Genomic DNA, 25,052 nt, shown 5'->3' on the forward strand with positions numbered 1-25,052 from the left:
CGTCAGCTCTAGAATATCATCCATCCACCTTGCCCTTGGTCGGCCCCTCTTCCTTTTGCCTTCCACTCTCCCTAGCATCAGCATCTTCTCCAGGGTGCCCTGTCTTCTCATTATGTGGCCAAAGTATTTCAGTTTGGTCTTTAATATCATTCCCTCAAGTGAGCAGTCTGGCTTTATTTCCTGGAGGATGGACTGGTTGGATCTTCTGGCAGTCCAAGGCACTCTCAGGATTTTCCTCCAACACCACAGTTCAAAAGCATCGATCTTCCTTCTCTCAGCCTTCCTTATGGTCCAGCTCTCGCAGCCATATGTTACTACGGGGAACACCATTGCTTTAACTATGCGGACCTTTGTTGTCAGTGTGATGTCTCTGCTCTTAACTATTTTATCGAGATTTGTCATTGCTCTTCTTCCAAGGATTAAGCGTCTTCTGATTTCCTGACTGCAGTCAGCATCTGCAGTAATCTTCGCACCTAGGAATACAAAGTCTTTCACTGCTTCTACATTTTCTCCCTCTATTTGCCAGTTATCAATCAAGCTGGTTGCCATAATCTTGGTTTTTTTGAGGTTTAGCTGCAAACCAGCTTTTGCACTTTCTTCTTTCACCTTCATCATAAGGCTCCTCAGTTCCTCTTCGCTTTCAGCCATCAAAGTGGTATCATCTGCATATCTGAGATTGTTAATGTTTCTTCCAGAGATTTTAACTCCAGCCTTGGATTCCTCAAGGCCAGCTTGTCGCATGATGTGTTCTGCATACAAGTTGAATAGGTAGGGTGAGAGGATACAGCCCTGCCGTACTCCTTTCCCAATCTTAAACCAGTCTGTTGTTCCGTGGTCTGTTCTTACTGTTGCTACTTGGTCGTTATACAGATTCTTCAGGAGGCATACAAGATGACTTGGTATCCCCATACCACTAAGAACTTGCCACAATTTGTTATGGTCCACACAGTCAAAGGCTTTAGAATAGTCAATAAAACAGAAATAGATGTTTTTCTGAAACTCCCTGGCTTTTTCCCTTATCCAGCGGATATTGGCAATTTGGTCTCTAGTTCCTCTGCCTTTTCTAAACCCAGCTTGTACATCTGGCAATTCTCACTCCATGAACTGCTGAAGTCTACCTTGCAGGATCTTGAGCATTACCTTACTGGCATGTGAAATTAGTGCCACTGTTCGATAGTTTGAACATTCTTTAGTGTTTCCCTTTTTTGGTATGGGGATATAAGTTGATTTTTTCCAATCTGATGGCCATTCTTGTGTTTTCCAAATTTGCTGGCATATAGCATGCATTACATTGACAGCATCATCTTGCAAGATTTTGAACAGTTCAGCTGGGATGCCGTCGTCTCCTGTTGCCTTGTTATTAGCAATGCTTCTTAAGGCCCATTCAACCTCACTCTTCAGGATGTCTGGCTCTAGCTCACTGACCACACCGTCAAAGCTATCCCCGATATTGTTATCCTTCCTATACAGGTCTTCTGTATATTCTTGCCACCTTTTCTTGATCTCTTCTTCTTCTGTTAGGTCCTTGCCATCTTTGTTTTTGATCATACCCATTTTGGCCTGGAATTTACCTCCAATGTTTCTAATTTTCTGGAAGAGGTCTCTTGTCCTTCCTATTCTATTGTCTTCTTCCACTTCTGTGCATTGCTTGTTTAAAAATAATTCCTTATCTCTTCTGGCTAACCTCTGGAATTTTGCATTTAATTGGGCATATCTCCCCCTATCACTGTTGCCTTTTGCTTTCCTTCTTTCTTGGGCTACTTCTAGTGTCTCAGCAGACAGCCATTTTGCCTTCTTGGTTTTCTCTTTCTTTGGGATGTATTTTGTTGCCGCCTCCTGAACTATCCTGCCAACTTCTGTCCAGAGTTCTTCCGGGACCCTATCTACTAAGTCCAGTCCCTGAAATCTATTCTTCACCTCCACTGCATATTCCTTAGGAATATTAGTGAGCTCATATCTAGCTGATCTGTGGGTCTTCCCTAATCTCTTTAGTCTGATCCTAAATTGTGCAAGAAGAAGTTCGTGATCTGAACTACAGTCAGCTCCAGGCCTTGTTTTTACCGACTGTACAGATGTCCGCCACCTTTGGCTGCAAAGGATGTAATCAATCTGATTTCGGTGTTGTCCATCTGGTGAAGTCCATGTATAAAGCCGTCTCTTAGGTTGTTGGAAGAGAGTGTTTGTTATGCAGAGTGAATTGTCTTGGCAAAATTCTATCAGCCTATGTCCTGCTTCATTTTGTTCTCCCAGGCCATACTTACCTGTAATTTGAGGTGTCATTTGACTGCCCACCTTAGCATTCCAGTCTCCTGTGATGAAAATAACATCTCTTTTAGGCGTGTTGTCCAGTAGGTGCTGCAGATCCTCATAGAACTGCTCTACTTCAGCTTCTTCAGCATTTGTGGTTGGGGCGTATATTTGGATCACTGTGATGTTAGATGGCTTGCCCTGAATTCGAATTGAGATCATTCTGTCGTTTTTTGGGTTGTATCCAAGCACTGCTTTAGCCACTTTACTATTAATTATGAAGGCTACTCCATTTCTTCTGTGGTCCTCTTGTCCACAGTAGTAGATCTGGTGGTCATTTGATGTGAAGTGGCCCATTCCAGTCCATTTCAGTTCACTGACGCCCAGAATGTCTATCTTTAATCTTGACATCTCACCAATAACCACATCCAATTTGCCCTGGCTCATAGATCTTACATTCCAGGTTCCAATGGTGTGTTGATCCTTAGAACATCGGATTCGCCGTTCACCACCAGCACCGTCGGCTGCTAGCCGTCCTTTCGGCTTTGAGCTAGCTGCGTCATCACGTCTGGGGCTAGTTGAGCTCATCCTCTGTTCCTCCCCAGTAGCATTTTGACCATCTTCCGACCTGGGGGTCTCACCTTCCGATGGTATACCGACATATCTCTGGCTGTACTGATCCATTTAGTTTTCACGGCAAGAATACTGGGGTGGGTTGCCATTACCTTCCCCAGGGATCGCATTTAGTCTGACCTCTCTGTCATGACCTTCCCGTCTTGGGTGGCCCTTCACGGTTTAGCTCATGGCATCATTGAGTTGCTCAAGCTCCAGCACCACGACAAGGTAACGATCCTTTGCTGAATTATTATTTGATGTATTCTACCTTAGTTTTTCTCTACCAGTTTTTAACTTTTATTTTTGAGTTTCTTTCTGCACCTGCAGTCTTCTATAAAACATGAAATAAAAAATACAATTAAGCACTCAGAAGGGGATATTCTCTCCTTGTAGGTGTTGGAGTGCCCCTTGTTTCAGTTCTTACTACTTCCAGGAAAGTGCTGAGAATATCAATAACCTCTTGCCTGCACTAGTATTAAAGAACTAACTTTTCAAAGATCTTCAAACCTTTTCTACATGTCACAGATTAGGAAGGTCAGGAATAGGAATGAGTGAATGTAATTATTTCTGATCTGGTGTGAGCATAGCTTCCTGTAACAGCATAAAGAAGTATTTTAAATGGCCTATAAAGTTATTTGCTCAAAGAAATGTTAAAGGTGACATGATCTGTTACTGAAGTATATGATATGCCACTCCCAAAGTGCTCATTCCCAGTTTCAAGGGAAAAACACCCTGAACTAGTTTCATTGCATTCTATGTCTCAGCAATACAGCCTTACGTAACATTGTCTCATTACCTTTTGATTTCTCATAGCATATTTTAAATCTGAATTACAGTTGTACAATATAATATTTGTCTGCATTCTCCCTCTTTTTCTCCTGTCTTTGGGTCATTCTCTGCTGTGTTGAAGTGTTCTTCATCTCAACTTGAGTCAGCAGAAGACAATACTGGTATGACATTTGCTATTCTCATTGCTGATTCATATTTTGCCACAGTTGCCAATGTTGCCAGTGTTCCAATCACTTGATTTCCTCAAGTAATGGTAATGCTTGGCATCTTGAGACTGCCATTCAATGGGGCTGGAAAAATGGGAAAATGCTACATTAACAGGAATACAATTAAGGGCAACATAAATCTGTCTCACTCATGCACTGAAGATGAGGAGACATAGAAGAAGAAAAGAGATCATCAGGACATATAGTATTTGTGCATATTAAGTGGGAAAAGGCCTTCAGTTTTCTAGCAATTCATAGTATTTTAAGAACCATTTCCTAATATAGTATAATCTGCCTTTTCCAGAAAGGAATTCTATACAAAATTATAAAAATGACCAAAAACAGACCACAGAACAAAGGGCCCAGACCAAGTTTGTGTGGTTTAAGGGATGAAACATTTTCAGAATCCTTATGGAAAATATGAACATTCCTGTTCCTATTGTAAGAAAGCCACAATATGATGTTAAATCACTACCATCAGAATAATTTCACAGAATTCTAATTGAGGCTTAATGGACGACACCAAGACTACTTCAGTCCTGTAAGTAGTTTAAAAACTTCTGCTTAGGAATTTCAAGCAGCATTGGGAGAACGTTTTCAAGAACCATTTGAATTCCAGAGACGATAAGGAAAAATAGTGTTCTTAGTTGCTTGAACTAAAGAGAAAATGATTGATGTAAACAATACTTAGAAAGCAAGTCAGCAGAATTTTTAAAACTGTTAATGACACATGATTAAGTATTTAACTAACAATAAAAAAAAGCCTACCCCAAAAGCATCAGTCACATAGTAGTTGGCTATTGCATATATTTTAATAAAATACAGCATCTAGATGTATCCTGTGCATTTGATCACAAGTTGATATTGTTAGCTCTGCAGTAAGTTGGTATTCAGAGGGTGGTTCTTTCTACTCTTTCTTGGCTGGAAGATCTTGATTTGGCCATAATCTTCCCAGCACTTCTTCTATGGAGTTATTCAGGTTCAAACAAAACATTACTTTAAAGACATAGCTAGCAGCATGTCTTTTTATTTCTCTGTTGAAAAGGGAATGTGGGAGACTTACTCAAAAGCATGTGTGGGAGAATAAATGTGGGGATAGGGAGGCTTTAATTCTTTGCCTCCTACTGCTATTCAAACCTAGATCACGGGTAGGCCTCCAATTTGTATTGCCTTCCCAAATCCATTCAATCGTATATTCCATTCCCCCCCTCCCCACTCCATTGTCTTCATTCTGTATAACAGGGTAGCAATTGAAAGAATGTGACAGGCAGAATTTCAGAATGACATATCGTCCATAGATGCAAGATACCTAGCTTGTTCATAGCAGGGAGCTGTGTAAAATTAAAGAAACTGAATGTGAATAAAGACGTTAAAGAAAGAGATAGTTAGAAGATCATGTATGAATATATGGATCATTAATGCCATTGGATTTCTTTGGTTATTCATATTCTCAGCATGAGAGTTCCCCAGAATCATTGCTCTGGTTGGCATACCAATTTATGGAATGAATGTTTGTTAGCCATTTCATTTAATGAGAAAGCACTTAGCTTTCCTTCAAATTCAGGCCTGCATACAATTAAACTTTTCTACATAAACCTGAGGCTAGGCTATGATTATGCCCTGTATATCGGTCTTTCTCACAGGATAGAATAAACATTATTGATGACTGGCTTTGGCCTACACAATGATCAAAATCTACAACTAATGCTGGCCAACTATGACAGTTTGATGATGATCATGCAGTAAGGTATGTGAGTGAAGGTTACAAAGAGGGTTCGCGTTTTACTACAGAATATCCTAGATAGGACAGAGATGGACTGATGTCCTCGACACACTTTAATAAGGCTAATTATAGAATCTAATCTTTCTTTCAAGTAACATTCCCCGTGTCCCTCTCAAGGATTTGATGTAAACTGGAGGAAATTAGAGAGAGGTCTTGTGGATTCCTTAAAGCCTGTATCTTTTCTCCAACATGTATTGCTGCACACTATTAATGCTGCTAACTATGACATTTTTCTGGACTCAGAGAAGCATTCAGGCATGCCACTAGCCATTAGCAACAGCAACAATTCATCTTCAAACGTAGTCCCAATTGCATAGAATAGAACTTCTTCAGGGTGTTGCAGAAAACAGAGCCAGGACATTAGCCCATACTGACTTATTAACAGTAGCTAATTAAATTGAAATCTTGATATAATAACAAGAGGGTCTATTAGCCCTGGAATATACTGGCATCAACTTGCTAGAACAAAATCTGCCCTCGTTTTTTATGCCTCTTTGGAAGAATTCTAGGGGTTCACTCAAAGCTTTTCAGGGTTGTATGCAGCCTAGGTTTTCATATTGTGAGCATTTTGTGGGTTAAAGAGAGAATAGAATGGACAGTGGAATAAGTTTCACATAGAGGGTCATTTAATTCTCTGCTGGCTACAGAACTTTCTCCCATTCTATAACATGCTTTTCTCATAAAGTTTCTTTTCTCCAGGCATTTCTTTGTAGATCTCCCTCAAAAATCTAATTTTTTGTTTCCCAAAATACTCCTACTGTTTTCTGCTTAAGGGTACCATTATTTATCTCCCTGTTTAGGAAAAAAAGGGGGTTACCACCATCGCCCATTTTAAAAGATTCTATCAAAACACAGGAAACTGAAGAATATAAAAATTGGGATATGAGGAAGAGAAGGAAAGCACCATCATCTATGCCTATATTCAGTTCTTAGTTTACAAACTGCAAAAGGGAAGATTAGTGGCCACTCCTCTCACAATTAGTGACATTCAAATCTCAGACAGGGGCAACCCCCAGTCACTATCCCTACAACTTTGTGCATTATAGCAGCAGAGCTTGGTCCCATTCCTGAGGTGGGGTAAGGGAACTCTTGGGGCAGCAAGGTTTAGAGTGACAGGAGTCTCTCCTGATTCCAGGCTGTGAGGAAAAGATGGGTAAGATGGCTATATGGATGAGCCCATGGTGTTGAAAGGACAGGAATCCAGAGATATTTCACCTAAGAAAAGAAGGATGCATAGTTAAACTTCTTTCCCTTTACTGATCTCATTAGTACATGACCAGATACAATGGATTGGATCTGTCAATGAATAAAGGCAGACTTTTTCATGGAGGAATGGCACTGATTAAAACATAACAGGCTTAGTGTGATAAAACTAAGACCTGCTGGATTCAGTAAGACCTCCGCGCAGACTGTATAGCAGTCTTCCCTAATCTAGATGCTTCTAGCCCCTATCAGCTTTGAGCCTGGTTATTTACTAGAGCTGCTGAGCAATGTAATCCAAATCCACTGAAGGACACCTGGTATGTGATGGCATAAGTACTGAATGGTGGCCAAAGAAAGCAATCCAAAGCACGTCTTCTCAGAAGTAAGTTTCACTAACTTCTCTGATTTTTACTTCTATGAAATTGAGTGCAGCAGTGCAGTATTGGAATCTGAGATGTTTATTATGTATAACTTCAGGCTGCATGCAAGGCAGCTAATAGGTCATTATCAGTCTTTTAATATACTATCAGTAAAGTTATATTTTCTTTGCATTATTTATTTTTAAGGCATACTTCTTTTTGTTGTTATTTTTTGGGAGATATTGTAAGTAATTTTAATATCCAGGGACTGAAAAGTATTGTTAGGTCCACTGAATTGCCCCATAATTCCTTTGTGATGTCACTAGAAATATTTAGGACCATTGTGTGCCAACCATTGGTTAAAAAAAATCTAGCTTTCCTAATAGAGGGAATACCTTTATTAGGCCAGCTCAGTGGTCACAAACATTGTGCAAACTTGTCTGGTAGGATGGTAAACAAAAACAAACAAACACAGTCAGAGAAAGCATCTAAGATCTATGCAATGGCTATGTCTCCATTTTTTAAAATAAAAATCCAGCTGTTTCTTAGAACTGTCTTCATCCTTAGATTCAATACACACAGTAAATTCCTTCACAGGCAAAAATCAAACAAAAAGATAAATAAATATAAAGGCTGTAGATAATTTTATTTGCAAAACTGAACCTGGTGAACTTAATCTGAATGGGTGCATTTCTTTCCATCCCCCTTCTTCATCGTCTGTTTCTGCTTTGTTTGCTTTATTCCTTGATAAAAAATTCTGGACAATTCAAAATCATTCTGTCATCACTGAGTTGATCTAAGAAAAGGACTTTCTATTCTGAAAATAGCAATAGGTATATTTTCTTGGAAAATCACTGAAACCAGTGTTCTGAGATAGATGGGCATATCTTTCAAGTAGACTCTTAACAATTTTCCCTTTAGCAAAAGCTAGTCAGAGTAGAAAAGTGTTTGCTTGCCAGCTACCCAGACTACACAGCCTATTGTATTTTCCAGGTTCATATTTGCTGACCTTGAAGATAACAAATAGGTGTAAAGGACATTCCGTCCTTTCCACTGCTATCATTATGGTTCTTTGTTATACTGCAGGAGAAGCATTAACATTATAATGTGAGAACAGTAGTACTGGTGAAAGAGATGCCCAAACCTCCTGGATATATTAAAGCATTGGCTATTAAAGCTTTGGCTTATATTTGCTGTCTCAGATAAAGGACAAGATTTTAACCCTATCCAGGCAATAACTTTGCATGTGGTATCCACTAGCAGGGAGCACTGGTAAGCAGCTTCTCCTGTCTCCTAGTCCTGCTAGCATGTAAGTGAAGAGATAGTTTCCATGAGTACAGAGTGTAGTAGGAAGCCTTCCAGCACACAGAAGGGTTCCACATGGATTGCAGACAACGAAGCTGTGAGCGTTTTTATATATGTCCTCAACATGTTTAGGAGAGTGGAGAAGCTGCTCATCAATGCTTACTAGTTGGAATCTATACATGAAGGTTTCATCTGAAGAGTTTAACTCATGGCTCTGATCCAAATTTTCCTAAAGACAGTTACATCTTTCGCTAAGAGTGCCAATGAAATAACATCTTCTGCCACATCTAAGAGCAGCAGGTTAGCTAAAAGAATGCAAGCATGGTGGGAGTAGGTTGCACCACGTTATCCTCCAGGAACTCCTCATGGTTCATGAAGTGCAGTTTCTGAACATGTACTTCCTTGTTGCATGTTTACACAAACTCAGCCCAGGCTGTTTGCTTTTCTGCCTGCTCATATAATCAAGAATAATGTTGGGAACACATGGGTAAACTAACAAGCACTAATCACCATTGCTGGAATTTAGGTTGATGAGAATAGGAACACCCAGGTTGCTCAGAAAGGGGAAGTTGCTACTCACTCATAGTATACCAGTGCGCATCCTGTGTCCCAGAGGTTATAGGTGGCACCTAAAATAAGTTAAACTCAATAGTTTTGAAATAAGGTGGGAAAAAATGAACTTCGGAGAAATCTACTTAAGAACAATATGGATGGGGCTTGTGCATGCCCAGATTTTGCTTTGATCACATATCCATGATGCCCTTAATCTCTCCCTGACAAAATTGTGCAGGGTTCCCTTAGTACCTGCACTTGTGATACTAATCTCACTTTCTGCATAAAGGATTATAGATTGCAGCTCTGGCTGATAGCATCAAGATACATTATCATGGTTCCTCTTGAACAGATGAAACAGTTGTCATCTATCAAGGGAGGGAAATATATTTATTTATTTATAACACACAGAGACACACACACTTCATTCAAGAGTTCAAGATATGGCACATTGTGCTCTTACCTCCCATTTTTTTCCATGGCAACCACATTGTGAGGTAGGCTGGGCTGATAGAGAGTGATTGGCCCAAGTCAATTCACTAAGGTTCTGTGGCTGAAGTTACTGTAGATGTGAATCTGGGTCTACCCAGTGCCAACCCTGCACTTTAACCACTAAATCACACTGGGTCACTTATGACTGATTGAGATAGGCAGCCCAAGGTGTGCTTCTATGAGATCCTTATCAGAAGGCTGAGACCAAATATAAACCCATTATTACATTTTTGGAAATACAGTGACAGCTTACTTTCATAAGAGGATTTTGTCATGTATTTATTTTTATTAATTTTCAAAACGAAAATTTGTAAACTATTGAAAATTACCATGGAAATTGGTTACTAACCCACATGCAGATAAGAATGATGGCCAGCTGGCATTATGTATATAATCCAACAACACTGATAGACAATCTTCATTAATCAAAAAGTACAATAATTCTGATTAACTAAGTTTTTTTCCAGTGTGCTTACTTGGGGTGATTACATATGGGGGTGGGGGTGGGATTGAGAATGGCAGAGATAAAATTTGGATAAGCATCAATCAAATACCAAATGATCTTCTTATTATATTTTTTATTAAACGTTATTAGTTGTCATGAGTAAGGACATTAGTAATGGAGAAATAGAAAGACAAACCAGAAAAAAAGAGGGACAAAAAAAACCACTAAGTGAATAATTTAAATTGTGAATAAAATGTAGAAGCATCATAGGATTAGGTAAGTATTTTCACTATTTTATTAGTGTAACATAACTGAATATATTATTTATTTTAAATTATGAAATAAGATTAGGAATTACAGTAATTTCTATCAGAGTTAACCCCAAAAAGTTTCAGTATGAATCCACTTAAATTGATGGAAATACAAGGTATTATTTAAACATCACATCCTATTTACAGGATTCTTCCCTGCAATTAGTATTTTATGAATGTAGTACACGTGCAGTATTGTTAGTCATAACTTATATTATGATAACAGCCATCAATGCAGGAGCAAATGAAATGGGGCAGCAGAGGGACTCCCTCTTCCTAATTGCAGAGGGCTTATTTCCTTACATTGCAGCTTGAAGTTCTGGTTGGAAAAGGTTAGCATAAACTTTATTGATTTGCTCCACATAATAATTAGGTGGTGATATTCTGGACTAGATGTTGTTTATGAACATTTTTCATTGCCAACTGGACATAGAGTAATCATGCTAGATATGTATGCAAGTATGGTAGGCAATAATTAAATTGAAGCGAATATTTGTAGCTCAGGGTTGAACTGTGGAGTCCTTGGTGCTCTCTGAGCCTTGTTTTTTTCATGCAGATGTTTCATAGCCAGACTGAGCAACATCTTCAGTGCAAAAAGACGTTTCATTGCCAGACTAGGAAACATCTTCAGAGCAAACCCCACTCCCTTTTCGCACTGAAGACGTTGCCTAGTCTGGCAATGAAATGTCGGCATGAAAACAACAAGCCTCAGAGAGCACTAAGGAGCACCAAGGACTCCATAAACTTTCTTGGATTTTATTATGTAGAATTTAAAGCTATAGTGTCTGTTTCTAACTATAATGAAGCCCAGATAGTGAAACATGTGTTATGATGTCACAACACATAATATGTCATTTGCCCCTGCTTGCTCTGCATAGGCAATTATGTCTCTTGTGCTTTCCCATTTCCTATGCAAAGTTTGTTTGTTTGTTTAAATTATAATTGCAATTCACTTTGTTAGTGCCACAAATAGCTAAATCCATCATTTTTCTACAACTAACCATTATATTTGTCACCAGGCCTGGGGGTCAGGAGGTGACACTAAGCCATGTATTGTTAACTTGTGATTGATGGGTTTCCCTTGGAAAAATATCCTGGTCATGCTTGGTGAACATCAAAAGTTTAGTTTCCCCAAAGATTTATAAAATCAGGTGAATTTGGAATATATTTGTAATTACAATTTTTTTTGCCTTTTTCTGCTTTTATTTGTTGTGTTTTTTTCTTTTTTTCTTTGTGATCAGATGTTCATTTTTATTTTATGTATGTTTGTTTTATAATTGATTAATATTAAAAAAGACAAACTTGTAACTGATGGGTCAATTTTTACCCCAGTTGCTGTTTATGTGTACGGGTTTTTGTTGTTGTCGTTGTTTCCACTTTTTTATTTTTTAACACTGTTAGCCAGCTAGAGTCAGGAACTTGAGATGGGCAGCCATATAAATTGAATTAATTAATTAAAGGCTTTTAACATTCTTCCCATGCTTCAGGCTGTATTTACACAATTAAGTCAGTTAACCCAGTGCTCCGGATTCAAAGAATGTGCTGAATGATAAACTGACTAGGTTCACACAATACACTTAGCTAAAATGTGATTGACTAGTTTGTAGGTCAGAGTACTATACAAACTCAGCCTTTGTTTTGCATTCCTATTACTTTCCAGATCTTTTTACAAGCTTGTCTACCATTTCTGTCACTTAATTATTACTTATTCCTTTAATGCTTTTTTGATGTCCCTTGTGGGGCAATCTGTGTGTTCTGCTACACATTAGTTTCCCTTAAAAGACAGTTGAATCCAAGATAGTACCCATTTTGCATGTAAATCTATGATATAAGCCTGAGAGTTGAAGACACCATAGTATGAGTGGCATCACTGGTGTTCATCAAGTAATGTCTTTCCTGCAGCATCTTGTATGAGCATAACTTGTGAGACTCACTTTTATAGGACAAATATTTATTTATTTATTTATTATTCAAATTTCTATCACCTCCCATCTCCCCCCCGCATCAGGGGGACTCTGTTACTCTGTGATATAGGAGTCACTGCATATGGGATGGTGAAAACTGGTATAATAGCAGTTAACTAGGATCTCTTAACCCAGGCTTCCCCATTGTGGGTGGTCTCTAAACTGGTAGAGCTCAACTTTCAGAATTCATTATAATGGCTATACTGACTGGAAATGCTGGGAGTTGAAGTCTACACATCTGGAGATCAGTTGCTTTTTCTTTTCCCTTAAAAATTCTTTGGAAGGGAAAAAATGCTTCTAGATCATCAGTGTGAGAAGCAGCTCTTTTTAGCAGGTAAAAGAATACCAACTTGCCATTTCGTATACCTGGAGTGGAGTCAAGATTCTCAGGGCAACTGTTGGACATTTATGCAGCACAAATGAAAAGTCAACATCCACATCTTGCCACTCATGATCTAGTTAGACATTAACTGTGTGATGATAGAAGTTTTTATGTGACTAGCAGGAAGCCTGTGCTTATAGAATGAGGTCTCTCCCTGTGTAACCTTGAATAAAAAACAGCTATATGAAAGTAACTTCAGCAAAGGATCGTTACCTTGTCATGGTGCTGGAGCTTGAGCACCTCAATGATGCCATGAGCTAAACCGTGAAGGGCCACCCAAGACGGGAAGGTCATGACAGAGAGGTCAGACTAAATGCGATCCCTAGGGAAGGTAATGGCAACCCACCCCAGTATTCTTGCCGTGAAAACTCAATGGATCAGTACAACCAGAGATATGTCGGTATACCATTGGAAGATGAGACCCCAGGTCAGAAGGTGGTCAAAATGCTACTGAGGAGGAACAGAGGATGAGTTCAACTAGCCCCAGACGTGATGACGCAGCTAGCTCAAAGCCAAAAGGACGGCTAGCAGCCGACGGTGCTGGTGGTGAACGGCAAATCCGATGTTCTAAGGATCAACACACCATTGGAACCTGGAATGTAAGATCTATGAGCCAGGGCAAATTGGATGTGGTTATTGGTGAGATGTCAAGATTAAAGATAGACATTTTGGGCGTCAGTGAACTGAAATGGACTGGAATGGGCCACTTTACATCAAATGACCACCAGATCTACTACTGTGGACAAGAGGACCACAGAAGAAATGGGGTAGCCTTCATAATTAATAGTAAAGTGGCTAAAGCAGTGCTTGGATACAATCCAAAAAATGACAGAATGATCTCAATTAGAATTCAGGGCAAGCCATCTAATCTTACAGTGATCCAAATATATGCCCCAACCACAGATGCTGAAGAAGCTGAAGTAGAGCAGTTCTATGAGGATTTGCAGCACCTACTGGACAACACGCCTAAAAGAGATGTTATTTTCATCACAGGAGACTGGAATGCTAAGGTGGGCAGTCAAATGACACCTGGAATTACAGGTAAGCATGGCCTGGAAGAACAAAATGAAGCAGGACATAGGCTGATAGAATTTTGCCAAGACAACTCACTTTGCATAACAAACACTCTCTTCCAGCAACCTAAGAGACGGCTTTATACATGGACTTCACCAGATGGACAACACCGAAATCAGATTGATTACATCCTTTGCAGCCAAAGGTGGAGGACATCTATACAGTCGGTAAAAACAAGGCCTGGAGCTGACTGTAGTTCAGATCACGAACTTCTTCTTGCACAATTTAGGATCAGACTAAAGAGATTAGGGAAGACCCACAGATCAGCTAGATATGAGCTCACTAATATTCCTAAGGAATATGCAGTGGAGGTGAAGAATAGATTTCAGGGACTGGACTTAGTAGATAGGGTTCCGGAAGAACTCTGGACAGAAGTTTGCTACATTGTTCAGGAGGCGGCAACAAAATACATCCCAAAGAAAGAGAAAACCAAGAAGGCAAAATGGCTGTCTGCTGAGACACTAGAAGTAGCCCAAGAAAGAAGGAAAGCAAAAGGCAACAGTGATAGGGGGAGATATGCCCAATTAAATGCAAAATTCCAGAGGTTAGCCAGAAGAGATAGGAATTATGTTTAAACAAGCAATGCGCGGAAGTGGAAAAAGACAATAGAATAGGAAGGACAAGAGACCTCTTCCAGAAAATTACAAACATTGGAGGTAAATTCCAGGCAAAAATGGGTATGATCAAAAACAAAGATGGCAAGGACCTAACAGAAGAAGAAGAGATCAAGAAAAGGTGGCAAGAATATACGGAAGACCTGTATAGGAAGGATAACAATATCAGGGATAGCTTTGACGGTGTGGTCAGTGAGCTAGAGCCAGACAATCCGAAGAGGGAGGTTGAATGGCCTTAAGAAGCATTGCTAATAACAAGGCAGCAGGAGACGACGGCATTCCAGCTGAACTGTTCAAAATCTTGCAGGATGATGCTGTCAAGGTAATGCATGCTATATGCCAGCAAATTTGGAAAACACAAGAATGGCCATCAGATTGGAAAAAATCAGCTTATATCCCCATACCAAAACAGGGAAACACTAAAGAATGTTCAAACTATCGAACAGTGGCACTCATTTCACATGCCAGTAAGGTAATGCTCAAGATCCTGCAAGGTAGACTTCAGCAATTCATGGAGCGAGAATTGCCAGATGTACAAGCTGGGTTTAGAAAAGGCAGAGGAACTCGGGACCAAATTGCCAATATCCACTGGATAATGGAAAAAGCCAGGGAGTTTCAGAAAAACATCTATTTCTGTTTTATTGACTATTCTAAAGCCTTTGACTGTGTGGACCATAACAAATTGTGGCAAGTTCTTAGCGGTATGGGGATACCAAGTCATCTTGTATGCCTCCTGAAGAATCTGTATAACGACCAAGTAGCAACAGTAAGAACAGACCACGGAAAAACGGACTGGTTTAAGATTGGGAAAGGAGTACGGCAGGGCTGTATACTCTCACCCTACCTATTCAACTTGTATGCAGAACACATCATGCGACATGCTGGGCTTGAGGAATCCAAGGCTGGGGTTAAAATCTCTGGAAGAAACATTAACAATCTCAGATATGCAGATGATACCACTTTGATGGCTGAAAGTGAAGAGGAACTGAAGAGCCTTATGATGAAGGTGAAAGAAGAAAGTGCAAAAGCTGGCTTGCAGCTAAACCTCAGAAAAACCAAGATTATGGCAACCAGCTTGATTGATAACTGGCAAATAGAGGGAGAAAATGTAGAAGCAGTGAAAGACTTTGTATTCCTAGGTGCAAAGATTACTGCAGATGCTGACTGCAGTCAGGAAATCAGAAGACGCTTAATCCTTGGGAGAAGAGCAATGACCAATCTCGATAAAATAGTTAAGAGCAGAGACATCACACTGACAACAAAGGCCTGCATAGTTAAAGCAATGGTGTTCCCCGTAGTAACATATGGCTGCGAGAGCTGGACCATAAGGAAGGCTGAGAGAAGGAAGATCGATGCTTTTGAACTGTGGTTGTAGAGGAAAATTCTGAGAGTGCCTTGGACTGCAAGAAGATAAAACCAGTCCATACTCCAGGACATAAAGCCAGACTGCTCACTTGAGGGAATGATATTAAAGGCAAAACTGAAATACTTTGGCCACATCATGAGAAGACAGGACACCCTGGAGAAGATGCTGATGCTAGGGAGAGTGGAGGGCAAAAGGAAGAGGGGCCGACCAAGGGCAAGATGGATGGATGATATTCTAGAGGTGACGGACTCGTCCCTGGGGAAGCTGGGGGTGTTGACGACCGACAGGAAGCTCTGGCGTGGGCTGGTCCATGAAGTCACGAAGAGTCGGAAGCGACTAAATGAATAAACAACAACAACAATATGAAAGTAAATGAAAGCTCCATTGTTGCTAATAGAGCCCTTTCCTTCTCCCATGATTCCAATAGCCCCTTCATGCTAAATATGCATATTATAAGTTTAGAATTAGAATCATGTAAGTTGATGTTCTGCTTTACAAAGATATTATTCAATTTGTAGATTGACCTTCCTTTGCAAGTTGTACAGCTCAGGTATGTCTTAAAGAGAAAGAACTATAAGAAGGAAGAAGAGGAATGAACCAACCAAAATCTCATTATGTGTGATGACTAGAATACTCAACTTCCCATTATATCCAACTCACAAGTAATTACTTAGAATTCTCTTCAATGGCATATAGTCTTCAGTATAGAAGAAAAAGCTGTGAAAGGAAAAGCCCATGCTTTTTCCCCATTAAACATCTTCAGTGACTTCCAATTCCCCCCAACTCCCCATCTGAGGTATGCACCCCTCCCTTTCGTGCCAGTTAGTGTAAGCATGTGCAGCTGTCTCCAACACTTCTTGCAAATGACCTTGGCAGTCCAAGATAGTCCAAACAAAATGATTTCACACTCCAACAATGTTCCCCCTCCCTTTACTTCAACTTTCAAGAAGACACATGTTGACTAAAACATGCATGCGAGTCCAATCAAGTGTTCTGAGAACGTTTGATCTGGGAGCATGACATTATGGCATAATAAACCATTATAATCAGGCAGCATCATGGCTCCTTTATCTTACCTTCCATTTTCCTCTTCTAATGGAAGTGTAAGGCAGACAGTGAGATGGAACTATGACTTACTACAATCTTTGATGATTCTTTATTTCTGAAAAGTTATTGATTGTTCCTTGTAATAAAAGCTTCCTGCCTATCTCTGTAAATGAAGGCTATGTGGATTTAGCTATCCAAAGTAGTTTTAGCACTGTTTCACTTATATGTACATATAAAAACAGTGTGCAATTCTTTGTCTTATTTTTAATATGAATTAATTCAATATAAATGTTTAAATACTAACCACCATGAAGTTTGCATGTGTGTGTGTTAGAATTTTGGACAAACTTCTCTTCTTGAACAAAAATGTGATCATTTTTCATTTGCCTTTATGATGACTTAATACTGGGTTCCACTATCTTTTTTCCTGAGCTTGACATGAATTGCTATCATAATCCATTCTTCCTTTATTCATTCCTTTTTTGTTTCCACATAGCTAGCCTGCCATATTTAATCAATTTAAAAATATTGTTATCTTTATTGTGAGCAATAGCTACTCAAAAGTTCACTTGGATTAGGTAACATTGTTTTCCTGTTATACTATATGTCAGACTAAATAAAAAGAGAGATGTAGAATAAAAGATAAGGTACATATTACAATCTTGACTTGCATGTGTACCAATGGGTTTTAAATGCAACCCATTGTAATCATTTAGAATTTCATAATTTAATTGTCCTGGTTGTTGTTGTTTATTCGTTTAGTCGCTTCCGACTGTTCATGACTTCATGGACCAGCCCACGCCAGAGCTTCCTGTCGATCGTCAACACCCCCAGCTCCCCCAGGGATGAATCCATCACCTCTAGAATATCATCCATCCATCTTGCCCTTGGTCGGCCCCTCTTCCTTTTGCCTTCCACTCTCCCTAGCATCAGCATCTTCTCCAGGGTAACTGTCCTGGTAGTATGAAATATATATCAGGAAAGTATGCAATATATCATTTTCTGTTTAATAGTTTCAGCAAGTTAATAATATAACTTTATAATTATGCTTATAACTCCTAAATTAAATGTCAAATAAATCAAAAATATTAGGTTTTAACATAAGATTCAAAAAGAAAAATGAATGTTACAAAAATGTTATAATGTTATAAAAAATAAATCTGTGAAAAAAAGAGTTGAAAGCTATCTTTTCCCTTTCTTCTTATCTTCTTCTTTCCTCATTGACCTAGTTGCTGAAAGTTCTGTTCATTTTCAGTCTTCTGAGGGGAAGACGCTTGGAGTTTTGATATGCAGCACAAGCTATAAACGAGGATCTGCTTTCTCTGTAGCTCTTATTCCTCTTGTGGTTCTTTTAAGAATTCCATGCATGTTCCTTTTCTGAACCTGGTCAACAACCATGCTTAGAAACAGTCCATTCACAAACATCCTTACAGAGTTGGGAAGTATTTGACTTTTATGGTTATCTAAAGTTGGGCTTCATTTTGATTCAGAAAAAATATAGGGACTATTGAACAATATTAGTTTTAGAGATGGCCACTCTGAAAAGATGCAAATGTTTCTCATTGAGATGTTTCTTACTGAGACTAGCAACCACAGATGTTGCACAGATGATCAGAGTGTCTTCTACTTGGGAGGCACTCGCTTCTACAAACACCAGATGCTTCTAAATTCTGAAATCTTACAACAAGGTCAATATTTTATAAATACAACCATGGGGTTTCTCCAGTGAATTGTATCATTCCCACCTCCCTCCCACTTTCCATTTTTATACTAAAGGCTGTTCCTCCCACTCAAGTTAGTGTGCTTTCCTCCAGTCTGTGGGGCAGCACAGAAATATAGCTGCCTCATTGTGGATCCTACATCATCAGAGACACCAGCAACTGGTACTACCCTCACAGATCTAATGTAGAACTTAAGGAAAGTGATTGATAGAATGTCTGGCATTACCTACTAGTGCGAATTACAACAACTAATTGCTCTCCCTAAGGGAGAAAGCAAGTTTCAACAGATGGCCACATCAAATGTCAAAACATGGATGTGAGCTAGCTGATCTGCATGGGTAGATGTGTTGGAGCATGTGTAAAGCAAGTGGTAAAGCAAGTGGTGCTATCCTACTAAATGGGCAGCCCTTGGGTATAGGGCTGTTTTACTAGTGACTCACCTGTAGATCATAAACAATACCTGATCCATGGCTGGGGAGTGATTCTGCCTAGAAAAGCAAGCAATGTTTTCCTCCTTTACTGGGATGAATCCGTACTCTATGGATCAGGCCCTGCAGGTTCTGCCTGGCAAATAAGCTTGATCTGTAGGAGCTGGTAGTAAGGGCATCTGTCCTAACAGCCAGGAACCATGCTGAGACAAGGAATAGGTCTCTAGTGTTTTATTACTGCTACATAACAGAGAATCCTAACAAACTGAAGAAGCGTGGGAAAAACCCAGACATATAAACCCCAAAGACTAAGGCGGGCCTGATCTGTGTCTCTTTGAATGGCCACCTAATTCCTCAGTACTACGCATGCGCTTTACAGCCTGGATGGGAGCCCCCTGCTCGCCATCCTCACTCATGACAGCATCTTCAGCCTAATCCATGTGGTAGCTGGTTTCCACCTGGGAAGCAGCATCTGATGGGTTGGAGTTCTGCCCACATGAGCTACTATTTTACCAATGGTACCTCCCCCTGTGGATCTAATCATGTGATGCCTTATCCATAGGGAGGTAAGTTTTGCCTGGTGAAACAGTGCTTAATTGGAAGAGCGGAAGGTCAGTTCTTGCAAAAATGGAGAGGTTATTATGCTTCTCCTGGAAGTGCCCACCTATCATGCTGTACCCGCAAAGACGTGTTTTCAACAAATTGTTTGTCAGGTTGCATATGGGGTGGAGCGGCATGGGGTAGAGCTGTATTTCTCCCCAAATGTTCTCTTTCTCAGCACCCCATTTCTCAGCCTGACAAGGAAACTGTTTGGCCACCAGTGCCCCAATTTCACAGATCACTCCATAGCATCAGAGAACTGGTGGCTAAGGAGCCACACATCCTGTTTCTTCCACTTCTCTAGCCATTCTTTGTTGATGCCAAAGCTCAGAGGAGTGGAGAAAGAAGTGAAGGGAGAACAGAAGGGAGAAGTGGCTCTTCAGCTGACAGTTCTTCAATCCCAGAAAGCTGGTCTGTCAAGCCCTAAACAACTCACTTCAACAGAAAGCAAAATTCTCCCAAAGTAAATTAAAATTAAAAATCTTTAACAAGATTGAAAGAGGATAGGAAAAAAGTTATAGAAATATCAGCAACTGGAGTGCCTTCACTTTAGAATCCAATCTATCTCCCAGGTTACTCATGTCCTTTGTATGAACTGGTGAGGAGGCTCTTCTCTTAACTGATGAATATGGAAAGTCCAGGTAGTTATCTTGTGCATCTCTCCCAAGCTCAAAACATACTATTATGTAATTTGCAGGGTCAGAAACCTTGTGGCTGAAGAGTGCGTGCCCCAACTTCATTTACCACCCTGCCAAATCCTGCCAGCTTAGGAATCTGCTTTTGGATCTGGCAAGAGGCTTGGGAGAAGTAGTGAGAGATGGCTATTTGGTACAAGAGGAAAGCCCAGTTTGAAAGCAGGATGGCCAGGGAAAATAGTGCACAGGGACCAGGCGGAGGACACATGGTTGCAGCAGCCTTACATAGACAATTGGCGTGGAACAGTACCCACTTCTCAATTGCATCATCACTGCCCTTCCAATGGAGACATTGTACCCATTTCTTATGGGTACAATGAGTTGTGCCAGGAGAAGAGGAGAAATATTATTAAAAAGGACAGTTACATTCTGATATGGCCTGCCTCTGCTATGGGAGTAGGATGAAACAAAAGCAATGTCATGAGGATATGTCTTACAAAAATAGTGAGGCATCTTCATGCTGCAGTTAGCAGAACATAAGGATAAGCCCTAACTTCAATTATTTATTTATTTTAGAGAAGAGGAGAGAAAAAGTGGATATTCTACCAATATTAGTTGCAATCTAGGAAATTAATGTTACAAGCATTATGATTATTTGGCTTTTTTATTCAAAATTAAATATAACATTGGAAATGAGAAGATAAAGGAAGAGCATACGTCACGGTATTTGTTGTATAACAAAGGTTTCAATCTTAAGCTAAACTACTTGATATTGAAATCTCCATCATGTTGTTACTTGGTCTGGGTGGGTGTGTTGATACATGTTAATAACAGGAAAAAAAAATAGATGAGCAAAACAAGTTTAACAAAATTGAGGTACTAAAAAAGTATTTATAAACATTTAGGTCCCCTTAAAAGCCAAACTGCAGATGATTATATTTCTCATGCTGCATGATGTATTGTGTATATGGGGACCACTCTTATTTAAATTTAGTTACACTTCTATTGTGTATATATACTCTTAGTTTTGCCATTTCTGTATAGTCTTCAGGTTTAAGTTCCAAATCCAGTATGGTTGGAATTTTGTCTTTCTTCCAATAGTGAGCAAAAGCAGCCCTACATTTATTTGATCCATCATATTAATCAGATGTATTGGATGAATCTCAAATATGGATCCAGATATATGAAATACTGTTTCCAATGTGTCACTTCAGCGTATCGGTCTTTTTATTCACGTTTAATTTATCTGGTTTTACCTTTGACCATAGTGTTCATTCTTCTCCAGAGAGGAACTCTTGTAGATTCCTATTCAGCTTGTCTTGACTTTCAGTTGTTTTCTTAAGGTAGAATGTAAAATCCTGCATGATGATATAAAATAATAATAAGGGAAGGGAAACCATTCACATAGGGACTAACTAGGTGCCCTTAAGTCTATGTTTGTGAAGGTCCAGCTGGATTTTGTATGTGTCATGAGCGGAGACATCATCTTGTTCTTTTCCAGGTGATCAAATATTTGGGGGTAGGCCTGATATTTACCTCAGGAAGAATTTCATCTTCTAGCTAATGACTTTTAAATGGCATATGATTGATGGTGTCTCATAGTTCTTTGTGTTCCCATTCTATCACTCAAAGGTAAGCCAAGCAGACAATGAATGTTATTGTCTACAAGGCCTTGACTAACTCAAATAACAGTCTTAATGAGAGAAACACACTATGAACCCTAAGCTAGGTAATTAATGTCAAAGGAATTTATGAAGTCCTTTTTAAAACAAATTTTAAACTTATACGTTCGTTTCTGCCTGTTAGAAATGATTGATAGTCCAGTTCTGCAGATTTTATATATAAAAAATTCAAAACCAATGCTTGATCAAATTATTTGTCCATCCATTAGTGTATCTATGCCCCCTTTTCAAAACATAGGATGATTATAAGAATAAGTTATTTCCCATCCTTTCTTAATTACTGATAATAAAAAATGATTTTAGGATAGTTCCACAATGTTGGACACTAGTCAGACTGGCATGAAATATGGACATTGCACTCCAACACATTTTGGAGGACACCAAAAGAGGAGTGACACTCTTGGAAGAATTCAGGCTCATGCTTGACACATTGTAGACAATGGGCCACTAGAACCATTTTATTTTATGATCTTTATAATTCTCAGGCATTTAAGGAAGGTAAGAAAAAAATGATAGGTCATTATAATAAATCCAGGAATCCTATATCAATTTATCCAGGAAGAAGTTCTGCTAAATTAATTGGACCTTACTTCTGATTAAACATGTCATGCGCTGCCTGCCTCTGAATAATACTCAGACACTGGTTCGTGGATCAGGCTCTGATTTATTCACAGCGCAGTTACAGCGTCGGAAGAAAAAAGCTGAGAGTGACAGGAGCGCGCCGGTGCGGGGTTTAAATACCCCGCGCCGGTCAGCGCCCCCTCACTCGCGGTCACGTCACCCCCCTTTGTCCAATACGTTGCCCTGCCGGTGGGTGAGGGGTTGTGAGGCCCCGCTGGCGTTCCGGGATCGCCCATCATCAGGTTTTCTATTCCTCTGGTGATTGCTGTCAGCTGGGCGATCTCCGATGTATTGGCGCTGATGGCTTGGGTGTGCTCCGTGATCCGTTTAGTTATTGTTTGTTGGCCGTTAGTCATTGTGGGTTGATGGCTACTTATCTTGAGCCCCTTCACCTATTTCCTTGCTATTGTCATGTGTGCCATTGCGCTGATGACTTCAGCTCAACGGCACTCATGACAAAACATGGCTTGGTGAAAGATATTTGAACTTGTGCAGTTATCATTAGCAAAGAGCTAAGTATTTGACTGAGGATTTTACTCTACACTCAGAGATGATTCTGTAATTTGAACTTATTTAGGAGATGGAAATTACTATCTGTGTCAGCTAATCCTTATACTGTGGCCGTTGCAAAAGGCCTGAATGCTGCTGGGTATGTAAAGGGTATGTAAGGTGGCATATTCTGTAGTGCACATGATGAGTTACTGGGTTTTGAATTAGAGTAAGATGTCCTACAGAAATGGAAACTCTTAATATTCCAACAGTATGAAGAGTAGTAGATATCCCAGCCCTCCCAACCAGGAGGTATTGTCCTAACAGTCAGAAAACCATGCTGAGACAAGGAATAGGTCTCTAGTGTTTTATTACTGCTACATTAGACAGAAAATCCTAACAAACTGAAGAAGCATCGGAAAAACCCAGACAGATAAACCCCAAAAGTCAAGGTGGGTCTGATCTGTGTCTCTTTGAATGGCTGCTTAACTCCTCAGTACTACGCATGCATTTTCCCCCCTGGATAGGGGCCCCCTCCTGCTCACCATCAGTGCTCATGACAGGTATAGAAATGTAATTCCCACTGATAGAGTCACTGGCCTTTTTATCAGGAATTCTAGAAAATGATGCTCGATGTATGTTGAAGGACTAATTTAAGAGAGGCTAAGGTAGAGCAGCCCCTTCCTGGATCACTGCCTTGTCATGGCAAAGGGCTTGCATAACTCAATGAAGCTATGAGCTATGCCGTGCAGGGCCACTCGTGACTGACAGGTCATGGTGGAGAGTTCTGACAAAACACGGTCTACTGGAGAAGGAAATGGCAACCTAGTCCAGTATGCTTGCCAAGAAAACTCCATGGACAGTATCAAAAGCCTAAAAGATATGATGCTGGAAGATGAGCCTCTCAGGTCAGAAGGTATCCAATATGCTACTGGGAAAGAGTGGAGGGCAATTACGAGTAGCACCAGAAAGAGTAAAGTGGCTGGGCCAAAGCCAAAAGGATGCTTAGTTGTGGATGTGTCTGGAAGTGGAAGTGAAAGGAAAGTCCAATGCTGTAAAGAACAATATTGCATAGGAACCTGGAATATAAGGTCTATGAATCAAGGTAAGCTGGATGTGGTCCAACATGAGATGGCAAGATTCAACATCAACATCTTGGGAATCAGCGAACTACAATGGACGGGAAGAATGTAGAATTGAAGAATGTAGGGAAAACCACTAGACCATTCAGGTATGACCTAAATCATATCCCTTATGAATATACAGTGGAGGTGATGAATAGATTTAAGGGACTAGATCTGGTAGACAAAGTGCCTGAAGAACTATGGACAGAGCAACTAAAACCATTTGTAACATTGTACAGGACACAGCAACTAAAACCATCCTGAAGAGAAAGAAATGCAAGAAAGCAAAGTGGCTGTCTGATGAGGCTCTACAAATAGCTGAGGAAAGAAGGAAAGTGAAAAGCAAGGGAGAAAGGGAAAGATATAACCAACTGAATGCAGATTTCCAGAGAATAGCAAGGAGAGATAAGAAGGCCTTCTTAGATGAACGATACAAAGAAATCAAGGAAACCAATAGATGGGGAAGACTAGAGATCTCTTCAAGGAAATTGGAGATATCAAGGGAATGTTTTGTGCAAAGATGGGCATGATAAAGGACAAAAAAGGCAGGGACCTAACGGATGCAGAAGAGATTAAGAAGAGTGGCAAGAATATACAGAAGAAATATACAAGACAGATCTTAATGTCCCTGTTAACCACAATGGTGTGGTCACTGACCTTGAGCCGGACATCCTAGAGAGTGAAGTCAAGTGGGCCTTAGGAAGCATTACTAACAACAAAGCTAGTGGATATGATTGTCATGAGTACTGATGGTGAGCAGGAGGGGGCCCCTATCCAGGGGGGAAACACATGCGTAGTACTGAGGAGTTAAGCAGCCATTCAAAGAGACACAGATCAGACCCGCCTTAGCTTTTGGGGTTTATCTGTCTGGGTTTTTCCCATGCTTCTTCAGTTTGTTAGGATTTTCTGTCTAATGTAGCAGTAATAAAATACTAGAGACCAATTCCTTGTCTCAGCGTGGTTCCTGACTGTTAGGACATCAATCCTAACAAATTCCT

The sequence above is a fragment of the Candoia aspera genome, chromosome 8 (assembly GCF_035149785.1).
Source record: "Candoia aspera isolate rCanAsp1 chromosome 8, rCanAsp1.hap2, whole genome shotgun sequence".
Taxonomy (NCBI): domain Eukaryota; kingdom Metazoa; phylum Chordata; class Lepidosauria; order Squamata; family Boidae; genus Candoia; species Candoia aspera.